The sequence below is a fragment of the Macaca nemestrina genome, chromosome 6, assembly GCF_043159975.1.
Source record: "Macaca nemestrina isolate mMacNem1 chromosome 6, mMacNem.hap1, whole genome shotgun sequence".
NCBI lineage: Eukaryota > Metazoa > Chordata > Mammalia > Primates > Cercopithecidae > Macaca > Macaca nemestrina.
This window is the reverse complement of record NC_092130.1, coordinates 118,373,779-118,393,109: the sequence shown is the minus strand read 5'-3', so window position 1 is coordinate 118,393,109 and position 19,331 is coordinate 118,373,779. Positions and strand designations below refer to the sequence as shown.

The following is a 19,331-nucleotide window of genomic DNA, read 5'->3' as shown; positions in this document are numbered from 1 at the left end:
AGAATTGGGACCGGGAGTGGTGGCTCATGCCTGGCGACAGAGGGAGACTCCATCTCAAAAAACAAAGAAAAGAAAAAGAAATAACTGGGGCAGGTGCAGTGGCTCATGCCTGTAATCCCAGCACTTTGGGAGGCTGAGACAGGTGGATCAGCTGAGGTCAGGAGTTTGAGACCAGCCTGGCCAACATAGTGAAACCCTGTCTCTACTAAAAGTACAAAAATTAGCTGGGTGCAGTGGTGGGCACCTGTAATCCCAGCTACTCAGGAGGCTGAGGCAGGAGAATCGCTTGAACCCAGGAGGCAGAGGTTGCAGTGAGCAGAGATTGTGCCACTGCACTCCAGCCTTGGTGAGTGACAGAACGAGACTCTGTCTCAAAAATAATAGCAACAACAATTGAGATGAGGCAGACTAAAATGCTTAGCACAAAGACTCAGCATTAATTCACTGGACAAATATTTATTGACTAGCCACTATGTTTCAGGTACTGTGCCAGATGGTAGGAAAAAACTGGTTTCTAGTGTCCCTGGAAAGAAAAAATTAGCTGGGCATGGTGGCATGTGCCTGTAATCCCAGCTACTCGGGAGGCTGAAGCAGCAGAATCACTTGAACCCAGGAGGTGAAGGTTGCAGTGAGCCACGATCGCACCACTGCACTCCAGCCTGGCAACAGGGGAGACTGTGTCTCAAAGATAAAAAAGGAAAGAAAGAAAGAAAAAGAAAAAGAAAAAGGAAAGAAAAGAAAATAAATAATTGGGCCAGGGGTGGTGACTCACGCCTGTAATTCCAGCACTTCAGGGGCCGAGGCAGACGGATCACCTGAGGTTAGGAGTTTGACACCAGCCTGACCAACGTGGTGAAACCCTGTCTCTACTAAAAGTACAAAAATTAGCTGGGTGCAGTGTTGGGAAACTGTAATCCCAGTGACTCAGGAGGCTGAGGCAGGCTGAGTGTATTTGTGAACCTCGGAGGCAAAGGTTGCAATGAACCGAGATTGCCCCACTGCGCTCCAGCCGGGTGACAGAACGAGACTCTGTCTCAAAAATCACAATAATAATAATAATAATAATAATAATAATAACTGTTCTCTTAGGTGTGGTAATGGTGCTGGAATTTTTTTTTAAACACTGACTTTATGTGTTATATACACACTGAAGAATTTACAGATAAAATGACATGACATTTGAGATTTGGTTTAAAATAATTTAGAGAAAAGGAAAAAGAAAGGTAGAATAGCTGGCAAAATGTCAACAATTGGCTGGGTGCAGTGGTTCATGCCTGTAAACCTAGTACTTTAGGAAGCCAAGGTGGGAAGATTGCTTGAGCCCAGCAGCTCAAGGCTGCAGTGAGCCATGATCGTGCCACTGCATTCCTGCCTTGGCAACAGAGCAAGACTCTGTCCGAAAAAAAAAAAAAAAAAAGTTAGCAATTGGCCAGGTGTGGTGGCTCACGCCTGTAATACCAGCACTTTGGGAGGCCAAGGTGGGTGGATCACCTGAGGTCAGGAGTTCAAGACCAGCCTGACCAATATAGTAAACGCCCATCTCTACTAAAAATACAAAATTAGCCAGGCGTGGTGGTGTGTGCCTGTAGTCCCAGCTACTGCAGAGGCTGAGACAGGAGAATTGCTTGAACCTGGGAGGCAGAGGTTGCAGTGAGCCAAGATCATGCCACTGCACTCCAGCCTGGGAAACAGAGGAGACTCCATCTCAAAAAAAAAAAAAAAAAAAACTTTAGCAATTATCAAAGCAGGGTAATTAGGTATAGGGAGAAAGTTATTATATTATTGTGTTTCTACTTTGGTATGTGTATATGTGAATTTTTTCATTATAAAAAATTTTTAATGAATTCTTTAAACAGATAAATAAAATTTGGGATTAATGCTAACTGAATTTTAACAACTGAAGGTAGATCTGTGAAATCTACCCAAGATATTGAGGGGAAAAAAGCAAGTTTCACCACCACCGCCATCACCCCCAACCGACAACAAAGCAATAATTAGAGAAGAATAAAACCATTTTAGTGTTATGTCCTTCCTTCCACCCTGTTCCCCCTCAAAAAAAGCAGATGCAGAAAAACAAATTGGAGTGTTATCCAGTCATCTAGTCCAAGGACAGCTTGGGCAGGGGAAATGGCAGTGGAAATGGATTAAAAAGTGTATGTGTTTAGGGGCCAGGTGCAGTGGCTCATGCCTGAAATCCCAGCACTTTGGGAGGCTGAGGCAGGTCAATTACTTGAGTCCAGGAGCCAACATAGGGAGACCCTCATCTTTAAAATAATAATAATAAAATAAATAAATCAAAAGAAAAAGTGCACAGGTTTTTTCACAAAGGTGCTATTTAATGTTGTAGATGTAGGGATCCCACAGGGATGCTGCAGTGATCCACTGCTAGTAGCAACCTGTATTTTAGCTCCCCCAAGTGTAAAGATTTGAAGTGGGGGAGAATTAACTAAAACCCAGCGGGAAGAGTCATGTGGACTTGGCCTCCTGTAGAAGGAAAGTGGCTTTCAGTCAGGACACAGCCAGCTCCAGGCAACCTGACAGATAGGGAGCCAGGGGAATCAATACCCTGACCTCACGTTCCTCCCTCTGACCTCTGCAGAGATAATCAGTAGGTGAACCTCAGTGGAAGGCAGGGCACAGCAGACTTTGATACAGTCCTTACAGCCCGGCCTCCTGGGGCCTTGATCAGGGCAGAGCAGGTGGAAACACTGAAAAACTGGGAGGTGCAAACACAGGCTATCCAGGACAGGCGTCACAGTTTTTGCACGACTTGTGCTATGAGGTTCCTTGTGATCTTAACGCTGTCTACCTGTCTCAGTTCCTGTCTGCCCACTCCCCCTGCAAAGTGGAGGCATGGAGGATAATAGTGTCTAATCCATCACCACTAGTACGAGGATGAAATGAGTTAATCTGTATGAAGCATTCAACTTGACATAGTGTTTTACAACAGCCAGCACTCAAAAATATTATGAAGAAGACTTTCTGGACATAGTTTCCTCTTTTTGTTTTTTCCTACTTTATTTTCTTTTTTAATTGATGCATAATACAAATACATAGTTTCAAAGTACATGTGATAATTGAATACATTCATATACTTTGTAAATATCAAAGCAGTGTACTTGGAATATCCATTACCTTAAATATTTGTCTTTATGCTAGAACCATTTTATTTAGTTATTTATTTGGAGACAGGATCTTGCTCTGTCGCTCAGGCTAGAGTTCAGTAGTGCAATCATAGCTCACTGTAACCTGGGCTCAAACAATCCTCCTGCCTCAGCCTCCTGAGCAGCTAGAACTACAGTCGTGCCACCACACCCTGCCTAGGCTAGAATCATTTTACTTCTTCTCTCCTAGCTATTTTGAAATGTACAATAAATTATTGTAAAGTTGTCACCCTACTGACCCACCTTACTAGATCTTATATAGTTCCATCTTTCCGAACACTTTTTCTTTCCAGGGACACTAAAGCAAAGTTTTTCCTACCACCTGGCACAGTATCTGAAACATAGTGGCTAGTCAATAAATATTTGTCCAGTGAATTAATGCTGAGTCTTTGCGCTAAGCGTTTTAGTCTGCCTCATCTTAATTGGTGCAGCAACCTTATAAGGTAAGTATCATTCTGTTTTAGAGATGAGGGTAGTAGAGGCTCGGCAGGACTCAATGACTTGCTAGTAGAGGCTCATTAGGACTCAGTGATTTGCCCAGAGCAGACCAGGATTCAAAGGCCGATCTCACTGTAAAACTTGCGCTCTTTGCCCCGTGCCAGAGGCTGCAGGCAGGGAGGGCTTTCTGCAAAGGTGACCACTGGCCAGTGAAGTGTCACCCTGACACTTCACTGTGACTCCCAAAGGCTAGGTCTCCATTCAACAGGAGCCAGATGACCACGCACTCTGTATCTGACAATAGGCTCTTGGGGCGTAGATCTCTGAATCATCTTTGTGTCCCCGTAAGATACCTTTTTACTGGGTGATAACTAATGTCCATTGACTTAAATAATGTAATGAAAGATAGACTATCTTCTTTTGCACTTGCTAATGCTGCTTCCAATGCACCGTGGCCATTCCTGGCATTGAGGGTAGGGGTGGTTTGTGGGCACAAAGACCAACCTTCAATTCCTAGTCTAGAGGAACAGGCCTAACATTTATTAAGAGATTGTATTGTCAGGCATTGTTCCAGATGCTTAACATGTAATATCACCATGACAAATCTATAGGGTAAGAATTATCATTAATCCTATTTTATGCTTGAGGAAACTGAAGTTCAGGATAGTTAAGTGAACTTTCTCAAGGACATACAGCTAGAAAGCAAGCAAGGATTTTGAATCTAAGCATCTGATCTAGGGTCTGTGCTCTTGACTTTTCAAGGAACCATACTTACCTTTCTTGTCCCCTCCCCTCCTCCTCTGCAGCCTCCCATCCTGACCTGCAGCACTTCCCTGCTAGCCAGCAGCCTAAGGGGTCACCTTCCAGTTCTCTTGAATGTTACTGCTCACAGTCAAAAGCAAACAAAATGAAAGTGTCAGCCAGTATCTTGGTTGTCCACCTGCTTGACACGGATGTGCCTCACTCCCTTATTTTTATCAAGCACATTTAGGGGTTTGCTTCAGCTTTTTGTTTCTCCCTCATGGAAGATGTTTGGTCTGGATGCTTCTAGTAACAAACAGAAACCCAAGCCTTCATGGCAAGGAGCTGTTGAAGAAAACTGAGGTGAGGGCCAGGCACAGTGGCTCATGCCTGCAGTCCCAGCACTTTCAGGAGGCCAAGGTGGGCAGATCACAAGGTCAGGAGTTCAAGACCAGCTTGGCCAACGTGGTGAAACCCCATCTCTACTAAAGATACAACAAATTAGCCGGGCATGGTGGTGCACATCTGTAATCCCAGCTACTCGGGAGGCTGAAGCAGGAGAATCTCTTGAATCCGGGAGGCGGAGGTTGCAGTGAGCCACGATTGTGCCATTGCACTCCAGCCTGGGTGACAGGGTGAGACTCTGTCTCAAAAAAAAAAAAAAAAAAAAAAAAGAAGAAGAAGAAAGAAAGAAAATTGAGGTGAGAGCAAACAGCACAAAAGCGAGACCAGTCTTCAAATCTTTGCTCACACAAAGTTAATTTATTGAAATAATGGCTAGCACACCAAATTATGTATTTATTTATTTATTTACTCACTTACTTACTTACTGAGACAGGGTCTTGCTATGTTGCCCATACTGGCCTCAACCTTCTGGGCTTAAGTGATCCTCACACCTCAGCCTCCCAAGTAGCTGGGACTATAGGCGTGTACCACCACAGCTGGCTCACCAGGTTATTTAATGTAGCTGAAATAGTAATAAACTTCATTTTAAATTAATAACGTTAATTTATGCTCTTTTACAATTCAGTAATTACTACCTATTTTCCCACCCTATGCAATCATTTTTTATTCCCTTTTATTCCTTCATGGAATTTATATTACAAAATAAACATAATTAACATGGATTTGACACATACCTTCTGTTGTCTGTATGAACAGCCATAAATTTACAAGAAAATACTAATTAATTGATATGAAGCCCTTTCTGGGTTGGGTTTCCCAGAAATGGACTCTGACAGAAGTTGACATGCAAGGTCTTTATTAAGCAGTGCTCTTAGGATCAACACATGAGGAAGGAGGTGAGGAAGCAGGACTAGGAAGAAGTCTAGCTCCAATGCTGGCTCAGCAAAGACCTCAGGACCCCAAAGGATTGTCCTTCAGGTTGATGGCTCTTCAGAATTGCTCAGAGTTGGGGATAGGAAGCCAAGCCTTTATACTCCCACAGGCCCAGCCCTGAAAGGACAGGTGATCTTAGATCAATCAGACAATTTTCTTCAAGTCCAGGGGATCACCAAAGACAGCTGAGTGCTGTCCTCCTGCAGCATTCCTGGGAGCTGGGGGAATAGGTCTTTCATTCCTACTATGGGATCTAGGTGGTGCATGACACGGTCCACCACAGAAATAAGTTAATTGTAACTCATTTTGTTTCCAAACTCTAAGAAAAGTTATACCATTGCATCTCCCAAGCCACAGCACATTTCATCATTTCAGTCAAGGTATCAGTCATTTTCTCAGCCAATCTTGAATTATCCTGAGACTATGGCAGAAGCAAAGGTCATAGATGAGGCTCATCCCTAAGCTGAAAAGAAGCATGCAGTGGGTGCTCCTGTCCACACATCAGAACCCAAGGATACTAAGGGCCAGCTGACGGTTTGGGTATCAATGGGGGTTTGGGGAGCCAATCGCCCACAGATCCAAAGGGATGACTGTGTTTACAACTAAGGATCGTGCAAGGCCGCTGCACAAAGAGCAACAGAACAGTCAAGGTAAAGTGTGTCTGAAGAACAGGTCCTATTTGCTAGGGTCCCTACAACAAAGTACCATAGACTGGGCCATTTAAACAACAGGTTTCTTCTGAGCCCTCTCTCCTGGACTGTAGATGGCCATCTTCTCCCTGGGTCTTTCCATGGTCTTCTTTCTATATCTGTCTGTGTCCAGATCTCCTCTTCTTCTAAAGACACCAGTCATATCAAATTAGGGCCCACCCTCATGACCTCATTTTAACATAATTAATACTTTCAATTTCCTATCTATCTCCACATAGAGTCATATTCTGAGGTAACGGGGTTTAGAACTTCAACACATGAATTGTGTTGAAGGGAATACAATTCAGCCGACAGAAGGGGCTTTGAACTGGGCTTCTTCAAAAGGTGATTCATTTTCGACAGGCAGAAATGAGAGTGCAGAAGGGCATTCCCAAGGAGGGAAGAGGAAGCAAGCCCTGAGAGGGAATGCAAGGGTACAGAAGGGAATAGATTACATTCTGCCCCCTGGGGACTCTGTCATGAAAAAACGCAGAGTGACTAAGTCCAGTTGGGCTGTGGGTGGACTGTAGTGGAGAAGAGGGTGTAAGGTAAGACACAGGCCTGATAATGGAGGTGTTACATGCCTTTGTGTAACAGTCCATAAAGTTGCGCCTAAAAGATATGTCACGATCTACTATTTCTTATAAAGAAATTTAATTTCTTCTTCAAGTCCTATCTTCCTGCGTTGACAGAAAATAAACCTCAGGCTGGGTGCAGTGGCTTATGCCTTGTAACCCCAGCACTTTGGGAAGCCAAGGCAGGTAGATAACCTGAGGCCAGGAGTTGGAGACCAGCCTGGCTAACCTGGCAAACCCCCATCTCTACTAAAAACACAAAACTTAGTAGCCAGGCTTTGGTGGTGCATGCATGTAGGTAGTCCCAGCTACTTGGGAGGCTGAGGCAGAAGAAATGCTTGAACCCAGGAGGCAGAGGTTGCAGTGAGCCGAGATCATGCCACTGCACTCCAGTCTGTGCAACAGAAAAAAAAAAAAAAAAAAAGTCTCCAAAAAAAAAAAAGAACCTCAGTCATTCTTTAGGCCCCACCTAGGGGTGTGTCATCAAATGAAACTCACAGAGTCAGAGCAGCAGGAATGGAGTAGGGTCCTCTGGTCATTGGCCATCTCTGCACACAGGCTACAGTGGAGTTGGCCCATGTTCCCTTCTGTATAGCTCCTTCCAGTCTCGTGGCACTGTTTTTTTTTGTATTTGTTTTTGTTTTTTGAGATGAGGTCTCACTCTACCATTCAACCTGGAGTGCAGTGACGCAAAATTGGCTCACTGCAACCTTTGCCTCCTGGGCTCAAGGGAACCTCCTGCCTCAGCCTCCTGACCACAGGTGCATGCCGCCATGTCCGGATAATTATTGCATTTTTTTGTAGAGATGGAGTTTCGCCATGTTACTCAGGCTGGTCTTGAATTCTTGGACTCAAGCAATCTACCCATTTTGGCCCCACAAAGTTCTTTGATTACAGACGTGAGCCACTGCGCCCGGCCTGAATTCAGTTTTAAATGATCCCAATTTTGTTGGCAGTATCGAGTCCCTGTACTCAGGGGCCAGTCCAATGTATGCCTTGTTGTCTCCATTAGGCTTTATCAGGGTACGCACCATGTCAGTATCATACAGTTTTTCTCAAAGACTGCCTGGTCGCATGTTGTTTTCTCTACCTTCTTTGAGGTCAAGGGGAACTTAATGATGGCACCGTGGTTTCAGTTGTTCCTCCTAAAAACTCGTTTTCTAGGACCCTTTGGAGTCTCAGTGTGCTACACTCCTGGAGGGTAGGTGACTCATGGGCCTTCTTCAGGAGACTCTGGCTGCCTTGTAGTGTGGCTTTCTTGGCCTTCAAAGCCTTTGTTCTTGCCCTGATATTGTGATGGGCAGGAGGCTCCTCTTGCCTTTGATATCATCTTTGTTTAAAGGTCTTAACTCATTTAACTCACATTTATGATGCATGAAAGATCCTTGCCATGTTTATAAGAAATAGTCAGTGGGACTGGGTGCAGTCTGACACTGCAATCCTAACACTTTGGGAGGCTGAGGAGGGAGGATTGCATGAGCCCAGGAGTTTGAGACTGACATAGTGAGACCCTGTCTCTAAAAAAAAAATTTTTTTTTTTTTTAATTAGCTGAGCGTTGATGTGTGCCTGTAATCCCAGCTACTCAGGAGGCCGAGGTGGGAGGATCCCTTGAGCCCAGGCATTAGAGGCTGCAGTGAGCTATGATCATGCCACTGCACTCGTGCCCAGGCAACAGAGCAAGATCCTGTCTCAAAAAACAAAACAAAAAGAAATGTGCAGTGAGACAGAGAGATGCTACCTGAGGAAAGGACACACAAAATTGCAGAACTTTGCTGTATTCACCACAATCTAGAGTTGAGTCTTCAGGTCCAAAAACTCCACCTTTCTTCATTGTCCATGAAATGTACAAAAGTGTCCATGAAATGTACACTAGCCACAGAAAGGATCTGTACAGTGCAGATAGGCATGCCTGTCTTTCATAGACGAGTATATCTTTCTTTCATAGCTAGGTGTACTGTGTACTGTCTTTTTATAACTTGATGACAACAGATATTAAAACCAATATCCAAGGTGCTAATTTACAATGAGAAATATAACTGCCAAATAGGCCAAGCACAGTGGATCACACCTGCAATCCCAGCACTTTGGGAGGCCAAGGCAGGCAGATCACCTGAGGTCAGGAGTTCGAGACCAGCCTGATCAACATGGAGAAACCCTGTCTCTATTGAAAATACAAAAATTATCTGGGTGTGGTGTTGGGTACCTGTAGTCCCAGCTACTCAGGAGGCTGAGGCAGGAGAATCTCTTGAACCCAGGAGAGGGAGGTTGCAGTGAGCCAAGACTGCACCACTGCATCCAGCCTGGGTGACAGAACGAGACTCCATCTCAAAAAATTTAAAAAATTTAAAAAAGAAAGAAGCGGCCGGGCGCGGTGGCTCAAGCCTGTAATCCCAGCACTTTGGGAGGCCGAGACGGGCGGATCACTAGGTCAGGAGATCGAGACCATCCTGGCGAACACGGTGAAACCCCGTCTCTACTAAAAAATACAAAAAACTAGCCGGGCGAGGCAGCGGTCGCCTGTAGTCCCAGCTACTCGGGAGGCTGAGGCAGGAGAATGGCGTAAACCCGGGGGGCGGAGCTTGCAGTGAGCTGAGATCCGGCCACTGCACTCCAGCCCGGGCGACAGAGCCAGACTCCGTCTCAAAAAAAAAAAAAAAAAAAAAAAAAAAAAAGAAAGAAAGAAGCATAACTGCCAAATGGAGAAGTCATTAATATTGTGTAGTCAGAGTATTCTGTATCTTGAAAAAATATATACATGGGTAAAATCAGAAGTTAACTAAATGTGGAATTAGAACAAACAAAATTAGATGGTTTGATTACTTTTTAATTTGTTTTTTATCAAATTAGGCAGTCCTCAGAACCAGGACAGGTTCAGAGAGCTCCCTCAATGGTTTTAATATCTATTGTCATCAAGTTATAAAAAGACAGTACACCTAGCTATGAAAGAAAGATACACTCGTCTGTGAAAGACAGGCATGCCTATCTGCACTGTACAGATCCTTTCTGTGGCTAGTGTACTGCTCAGATGTGGAGTCATCACAGTATCAACTTGGTTTGTTTTCTTTCTTTTTCTTTTCTTTTCTTTTTTTTTTTTTTTTTGGAGACTGGGTCTCTGACGCCCAGACTGGAGTGCAGCATTATGATCATGGCTCATTTGCAACCTTGAACTCCCGGAGTCAAGCCGTCCTCCCACCTCAGCCTCCCAAGTAGCTAGGACTACAGGTAGACATCACTACGCCTGGCTAATTTTTTTAAATTAAAAATTAAAATATTTCAAAAAAAATTTTAAAGAGCAATTAAGGTGGGAGCAATCAAGCCTCCCAAGGTGCTGGGATTACAGGTGTGAGCCACTGTGCCTGGCCCCTACTTTAGTATCTAGGGAAGCAAAGATGTCCACATCCTAATCCCTAAAACCTATCAATATGTTAGGTTCTGTGTCTGGGGTGTTTTTGTACACCAAGCAATTCTCCAACATCAGCTGGATGTCAAACATTTCAATTAATTCAGACACAAACTACCTGGAGTTAGCTTGCTTCAGACTTAAGGGTTCAGTCCCACAAGACTGTCCCCACTTCAGACTGCACTTGCAAGTTATGCCTTATCCATAGTTCTGGCTGATATAACTCAGGGGTTCCCACGACCCCTTCTTTAAGTTTGATATTAATAATTTGCTAGAATGGCTCACAGAACTCAGAAAAACTTTTCCTACATTTACTGGTTTATTATAAAGTACACAACCCAGGAAGAGTCAGATGGAAGAGGTGCATAGGGCACGGTATTGGGTGGGAGTACCCTCTCCAGGAGTATGACCCTCCCAGCAAGTCAATGTGTTCATCAACTTCGAAGCTTTTTGAATCTTGTTGTTCAAGACTTAAAACTCAATCCTCCATCCCCCTTTCCCTCCCAGAAGGTTGGTGAATAGGGCTGAAACTTCCAACCCTCTAACCACTTGTTTTTTCTGGTGACCAGCCCCCATCTAGGCCCCACTTCAACTCACCTCATTAGTGTAAACTCAGGTGTGATTAAAAGGAGCTCATACCAAAATTGCGCCACTGAACTCCAACCTAGGCGACAGAGTGAGATCAAAACACATACACTCACGCGCACACACACACACACACACACACACACACAGAGGAAGGGGATGGAGGCTCATAGTTACTGCTGCAGGGCTTTCACCCCGCCTGGACCTGGTACCATTTAAAAGCACACCCTTGGCTGGGCGCAATGGCTTACGCCTGTAATCCAAATACTTTGGGAGGCGAAGGTAGGCAGATCACCTGAGGTCAGGAGTTTGAGACCAGCCTGGCCAACGTGGCAAAACCCCATTTCTACTAAAAATACAAAAATTAGCCGGGCATAGTGTCTTGCACCTGTAATCCCAGCTACTTGGGAGGCTGAGACAGGAGAATCGCTTGAGCCTAGGAGGCGGAGGTTGCAGTAAGCTGAGATCGCACCACTGCACTCTAGCCTGGGCGACAGAGCAAGACTCTGTCTCAAAAAAAAAACAAAAAACAAAAAAAAAAAATGCACCCTACACTCACCCTGCTTGTTGGGCTCACCAAGAGGTGCCTGGGCTCCATGCAGCAAAAAATATCATGTGTGTTTGTGATGGAAGTGAAAGAGGAGCCTTCTGCCAAAAGGAGCAGCAGATTAGCCACACCTGTGGGCTCAACTAGATAGAAAACCTAACAAACAAGCCGAAAAAAGATTTTACATTTTTCTACATTCAAAAGAAAACACCAAAGAATTTTTTGGGAACCTTGAGGAGGACTTCAAACAGGCTCCAGAGTGCTGCATACCAGCAAAGGAAATAGAACAACGAAATGGGAATCCAGCACCCGATGAAAATGGACATATTCTTGGTTGAGTACCAGTAGAAAAAAACAATAAACAGTACTGCTGGCATTCCTCTGTAGTTCATTATGAATTTGAAATTGCCCTGATACTAAAGCATCATCCTGATGAACCTGGGCTTTTGGAAATAAGTGTAGTGCCACTAATTTTAGAACAAACACTGGAGCTTATAGGAACAAATATCAATGGAAACCCATGTGGGTTAGGAAGCAAGACGCATCCATTACATCTTCTTATACCACATGGAGCATTCCAAATAAGAAATCTACCCATCTGGGGCTGGGCGTGGCAGCTCACGCCTGTAATCCCAGCACTTTGGGAGGCCGAGGTGGGTGGATCACGAGGTCAGGAGTTCGAGACCAGACTGGCCAACATGGTGAAACCCCTTCTCTACTAAAAATACAAATATCAGCTGGGCGTAGTGGTGGGCACCTGTAGTCCCAGCTACTCAGGAGGCTTAGGCAGGAGAATCACTTGAACCTGGGAGGCAGAGGCTGCAGTGAGCCGAGATCATGCCACTGCACTCCAACCTGGGTAACAGAGTGAAACTCTGTCTCAAAAAAAAAAAAAAAGAAAAGAAATATACCTGTTTGGAAGTACAATGGTCTCTTGTCCTGCTTTGAAGTTTGCAAAGAGGGTAAAATTGAAGGAATAGTATGGCATTGCAGTAATGGTAGTTTAATTAAGGTCCATCACCATCGTCTTGGTTTATGCTGGCCAATCCCAAATATTTACATTAACTCAAAACCAGTTATAGGTCAGGCATGGTGGCTCGTGCCTGTAATCGCAGCACGTTGGGAGGCCGAGATGGGCAGATGACATCAGGTCAGGAGTTCGAGCCCAGCCTGGCCAACATGGTGAAACTCTATCTCTACTAAACCAAAAATTAGCCAGGCATAGTGGCGGGAGCCTATAATACCAGCCACTTGGGAGGCTGAGGCACAAGAATCCCTTTAATCCCTGCAGAGGTTGCAGTGAACCGAGATTGTGCTACTGCACTCCAGCCTGGGTGACAGAGAGAGACTCTGTCTCAAAAACAACAACAACAACAACAGCAAAAATCAAAGAAGCTCCAGTTATTATCAACATGAACCTGAACAAATGTGATTCTGCCTTTGATATTAAGTGTTTGTTTAATCATTTTCAAAAACAGAAAACTGGTAGACTCAAAGATATAATATTTGATGTATTAAATGCAAATAAATTTAAGATTAGTTTTATTGTTGTAACATTCTAAAAAACAAAAAAACAAATGGGGCTCATAAAGAATAACAAAAGAAACTCCTATCACTCAGGAAATGCCAGGTGTTTCAGGAGCTCCATGACAGAAACTATGGACAAATATATTTCTTATTATATATATCACACTGTGAAAGGGGGGACTTAAATACAGCAGATAGAGTTAAGGTTGCTAATCAGCTGACTTTAAAAGAGAGATTTTCCTGGATTATCTGGGGGGTATCCAAAGTAATCACAGGATTCTTAAATGTGGAAGAAAGACGTAGGAGTTTCACTGTCAGTGTCATAGTGATATGGTGTTGCAAGAAAATCTTATAAGATAAAGAATGGGGCCACAAGCCAAGGAATGCAGGCAACCTGTAGAAGCTGGAAAAGGCAAGAAAATGGATTCTCCCTGGATCCTCCAGAAGGAATGCCACCCTACTGAACACCTTGATTTTAGCTGAGTGAGTGTCACTTTGGACTTCTGACCTCCAGAAGTGTAGCATGATAAATCCTTGTTGTTTCTTTTTCTTTCTTTCTTTTTTTTTTATGAGACAGAGTTTCCCTCTGTCGCCCAGGTTAGAGTGCAGTGGCACGATCTTGGCTCACTGCAAGCTCTGCCTCAGCCTCCCAAGTAGCTGGGACTACAGGTGCCCACCACTGTGCCTGGCTAATTTTTTGTATTTTTAGTAGAGACGGGGTTTCACCGTGTTAGCCAGGATGGTCTCATTCTCCTGACCTCATGATCCACCCACCTCAGCCTTCCAAAGTGCTGGGATTACAGGCGTGAGCCACTGTGGCTGGCAAATCATTATTGTTTCAAGCCACTAAATGTACAGTAATTTGTTACAGAAGCCACAAAAGCTCTTTGTGAATTTAACTTTTATACAGGTGATACAAACTATTTTGTATATGTATTTTGTTTGTTTGTTTGTTTTAATTTTTGTAGCAATGGGGTCTCACTATGTTGGCCAGGCTGGTCTTGAACTCCTAGCTTCAAGTGATCCTCCTGCTTTGGCCTCTCAAAGTGCTGGAATTACAGGCATGAGCCACCATGCCTGGCCATTACGTGTTCCTTTGTTTGTTTGTTTGTTTGTTTTTGAGACAGGGTCTTGCTCTGTCACCTAGGCTAGAGTCCAATAGTATGATCATGGCTCACTGCAGCCTCCACCTCCCTGGGCTTCAGTGATCCTCCCACCTCAGCCTCCCAAGCAGCTGAGACTACAGGCACACACCACCATGCTCAGCTAAGTTTTTTTTTTCTTGTTGTTGTTGTTGTTGAGGAAGGATATCACTATGAACTCCTAGGCTCAAGCAATTCTTCCACCTAGGCCTCACAAAGTGCTGGGATTATGGGAATGAGTCGCTGTGACTGGCCTATTCTGTATATGTGTATTAGTCTGTTTTCACACTGCTAATAAAGACATACCTGAGACTGGGCAATTTACAAAAGAAAGAGGTTTAATTGGACTTACAGTTCCACATGGCTGTGGAAGTCTCACAATCATGGCGGAAGGCAAAGAGGAACAAGTCACGTCTTACATGGATGGCAGCAGGCAAAGAGAGCTGCAGGAAAACTCCCCCTTATAATAACCATCAGATCTGGTGAGATGTACTCACTATCACAAGAACAGTATGGGACTCACTGTAACCTCCACCTCCCGGGTTCAAGCAATTCTCCTGCCTCAGCCTCACGAGTAGCTGGGACTACAGGAGCATGCCATCACGCCCAGTTAATTTTTGTATTTTTAGTAGAGACAAGGTTTCACCATGTTGGCCAGGATGGTCTCAATCTCTTGACCTCGTGATCCACCTGCCTTGGCCTCCCAAAGTGCTGGGATTACAGGTGTAAGTGTATTCTTAGCACTTAGCAAGTAAGACAGAAATTATAATTTAATTTGGCCAGCATGGGTTGGATTTAAGAAAAACACTTTTTATTATGACAATTTCAAACATACAAGAAAAGGATGGAGAGTATAAAATGAACCATCATGTGCCCATCACCCAACTTCTATGATTATCAACATTTTACTGATTTTTGCACAGGACTTTTTTTGTTTTTTGTTTTTGAGATGGAGTTTCACTCTTGTTGCCCAGGCTGGAGTGCAATGGTGTGATCTTGGCTCACTGCAACCTCTGCCTCCCAGGTTCAAACGATTCTCCTGCCTCAGCTTCCCAAGTAGCAGCTGGGATTACAGGCAACCCGGCTAATTGTTTGTTTGTTTGTTTGTTTGTTTTGTGAGATGGAGTCTCACTCTCTCATCAGGCTGGAGTGCAGAGGCGTGATCTCAGCTCACTGCAACCTCCACCTCCTGGTTCAAGCGATTCTCCTGCCTCAGCCTCCCAAGTAGTTGGGACTACAGGTGTGTGCCACCATGCCCAGCTAATTTTTATATTTTTAGTAGAGACGGGGTTTCACCATGTTGGCCAGGATGATCTCGATTTCTTGACCTCATGATCCGCCTGCCTCAGCCTCCCAAAGTGTTGGGATTACAGGTGTGAGCCACTGCGCCTGGCCTAACTTTGTATTTTTAGTAGAGATGGGGTTTCTCCATGTTAGTCAGGCTGGTCTCGAACTCCCAACCTCAGGTGATCCGCCTGCCTTGGCCTCCCAAAGTGCTGGGATCACAGGTGTGAGCCACTGTGCCTGCTGTACAGAATATTTTAAATAATCAATAATTAAGTGTAAGGAATTTTAAAGAAATTTCATATAAAAAAAAAATCAGAGCATTGGACAGCACTGGACCCACATTTCCACACAGCAACAATTAGCTATACCTAAGAACCTTCTGACACTAGCTAGATGGGCTAACGCATATATCTGATTACCATATTACTCACCTCTCCCTATTGTCTCTCCTGTACCAAAGTCTAGTGATTGAAACTATTGTTAAATAAACTTTTTTGTTTTTTAGCCACCACTCCTGGCTATTTTTATGTATTTATTTATTTATTTATTTATTTATTATTATTTGTAGAGAAGAGGTCTCACCATGTTTCCCAGGCTGGTCTCAAACTCCTGAGCTCAAGCCATCTTCCTGCCTCCACTGCCCCAGCAGGTATTATTGTTATTGTTTGTCTGTTTGTTTGAGATCGAGTCTCACTCTGTTGCCCAGGCTGGAGTTCAGTGGCACAATCTGAACTCACTGCAACTTCTGCCTCTAGGGCTCAAGCAATCTTCCCACCTCACCTTCCCGAGTAGCTGGGACTACAGGCTCATACCACCACGCCTGGCTGATTTTGCGATTTTTTTGCAGAGACGAGATTTCACAGGTTGCCTGGGCTGGTCTCAAACTATGTCACTCAAGCAATCCACCTGCCTCAGTCACCCAAAGTGCTGGAATTACAAGTGTGAGCCAGCCTGTTGTTGTTATTGTTATTGTTTTGAAGTAGAATCTCACTCTGTTGCCCAGGCTAGAGTGCAACGGTGTGATCTTGGCTCAGTGCAAACTCCACCTCCCAGGTTCAAGTGATTCTCCTGCCTTAGCCTCTCGAGTAGCTGGGATCACAGGCACCTACCACCATACTTAGCTAATTTTTGTATTTTTAGTAGAGATAGGGTTTCAACATGTTGGCCAGGCTGGTCTCGAACTCCTGACCTCAGGCGACCCACCCGCCTCAGCCTCCCAAAATGCCGAGATTAAGGTGTGAGCCACTGCACCTGGCCTCATTCATTACATTTTGAATGTAACTAATTTCATTTCTCCTTTGCTTTAATTTGGGGAATACCTTGCTGTGATCCTCAAGCACATGAGATTTTTTCCTTCACTAATCTTATCAGTTCTTTTAATTTTAGTATAGTTTTTATATATGCTTTCACTTTGATTTTGCTATCCTTAAAGAAAGAGAGAAAATTTTCAAAGCCGTACTCAAGTTTTACAATTTCAGTGACACCTACTTGGCTAAACTTAGTACTGCTCTATATTTTAAAATTATACACAGTTGCTTCTTCTGAATGCAAAGTTAAGTGCCGCAATGGGAAACAGAGGCCATGAGCTAATAGAGCTGTGTTGTGCTTTTGTGGTTTTTGTTCATTTGTTTGTTTGTTTTTCGAGATGGAGTCTTGCTCTGTCACCAGGCTGGAGTATAGTGGCGCGATCTCAGCTCACTGCAACCTCCACCTCCCAGGTTCAAGGAATTCCCCTGCCTTAGCCTCCCAAGTAGCTGAGACTACAGGTGCATGCCAGCATGCCCAGCTAATTTTTTTTTATATTTTAGTACAGATGGGGTTTCACTATGTTGGCCAGGATGGTCTCGATCTCCTGACCTTGTGATCTGCCTGCCTCAGCCTCCCAAAGTGCTGAGATTACAGGTGTGAGCCACCACGTGTGATATGCTTTTGATTGTCATTTCTCTTTTTTGTTTTTTTTTTTTTGTTTTTTTGTTTTTATTTTTTGAGACGGAGTCTCGCTCTGTCGCCCAGGCCGGAGTGCAGTGGCCAGATCTCAGCTCACTGCAAGCTCCGCCTCCCGGGTTCACGCCATTCTCCTGCCTCAGCCTCCCAAGTAGCTGGGACTACAGGCGCCCACCACCTCGCCCGGCTAGTTTTTTGTACTTTTCAGTAGAGACGGGGTTTCACCGTATTAACCAGGATGGTCTCGATCTCCTGACCTCATGATTCGCCCGTCTCGGCCTCCCAAAGTGCTGGGATTACAGGCTTGAGCCACCGCGCCCGGCCGTGTCATTTCTCTTTTGAAAAAAAAATTTCTGTGGTATCTATTCTATGAAAGGCACAGATAAATACAACCCATATAGCACCTAGCCAAAGAGATAACAATTTTAAGCACAACAAGAGCCTAAGAACAATAGCATAAAGCAACAAAATCAAAAGGGTATTGCTTTTGGATCTCATGAGAGACCACAGAGTTGTTACTTTTAATTGTTATAAGGAAGGCATACAAATTTCTTCAGTTGCCAAAATCGGTCTTCAGAACTAAATTCCATTTCTGGTAGGACCTCAAGTAGTCCTATTTTCCCTTGGAAAAAGCCCTAGGAAATGCTCAATATATCATCACATCACTTGCATTCAAGGTTGGATTCAAATGAAGGTCTTGGAGGCACCAAGAATCTTACCTAGGTCAATTCTCCCTCAGGAAATTCCTCCTCAGGTCAATCCATAAAGTCATTATTAGTGTCCTGACTTAAAGCAGAAACCAATTCCTTGAACAAGATGGGCACAGAAGGAAGAAAACTTCTGGGAGAGAGTGCCTTTAATTTCAACCAACCAAAGGGACAAAGATGCTTTGGAATGTTTTAGACAGGCTAGTGATACTCCCCAGTAGAAAATAAACCAGCTAGATATAGTGGCTCGTGCCTGTAGTTCCAATGCTTTGAGAGGCAGAAGCAGGATGCCCTTTTAAGGCCAGGAGTTCCAGCCTGAGAAACATAGTGAGACCTTGTCTCTATTAAAAAAAAAGAAGAAGAAAACACAGAAAATAAACAAAAGCCTTGCCCATCATTCTACAAGGGACATATTTCTACACTGGCGGTGCCTGAGTTGTCCTTTCCAGCTGAGGAACTGCATATATTGAAAAAGTAGAACTATATCTGAGATTGAAATACTTCTGCTCAAGCCTGTAATCCCAGCACTTTGGGAGGCCGAGGCGGGCGGATCACAAGGTCAGGAGATCGAGACCACAGTGAAACCCCGTCTCTACTAAAAAAAAAATACAAAAAATTAGCCGGGCGCGGTGGCGGGCGCCTGTAGTCCCAGCTACTCAGGAGGCTGAGGCAGGAGAATGGCGGGAACCCGGGAGGCGGAGCTTGCAGTGAGCCGAGATCGCGCCACTGCACTCCAGCCTGGGCAACAGCGTGAGACTCCGTCTCAAAAAAAAAAAAAAAAAAAAAAAAAAAAAAAAAAGAAATACTTCTTCAACCCCCATATACCTCCTTTTTTAGATGCTGTTGACCATTATTAAATCTCCAGATGTCTATATGTTCCTGAAGTTTCATTTGGGAACTTGACCCTCCTAGCAGTATGGAATTGAGAGGCCTGGAATTCTTCTCTACAAACTAGTAAGTTCTGAGTGGGAAGCAGAATGACTCTGCCGTGTGAGTTGAGTTCCCTTTTCAGAGACAGAATGGCATGAGATTGACGGCAGGCATTCTGGAGTCAGACACACCTGGTTTCAAATCCCACTTCAGTTACTGACTGGTCATATGACCTTGGGCATGTTACTTAACCAGTCTGAACCTTCGTTCCTTCTCTACAAACTTGGAACAAAAATGATTCCTAACTCACAGGATAATAAGTAGAATTTTCATTATCTATGGCTGTGTAACAAATTATTCCAAAACTTAGTCATTC

The 19,331-nt window shown here is 44.2% G+C and overlaps 1 pseudogene; it reads left to right on the top strand.

Annotated features, from left to right (window-relative positions):
- Window positions 1–11,473: 11,473 nt before the first annotated feature.
- LOC105499500 (RNA ligase 1 pseudogene) lies at window positions 11,474–13,040 on the top strand (annotated as a pseudogene).
- Window positions 13,041–19,331: the final 6,291 nt, after the last annotated feature.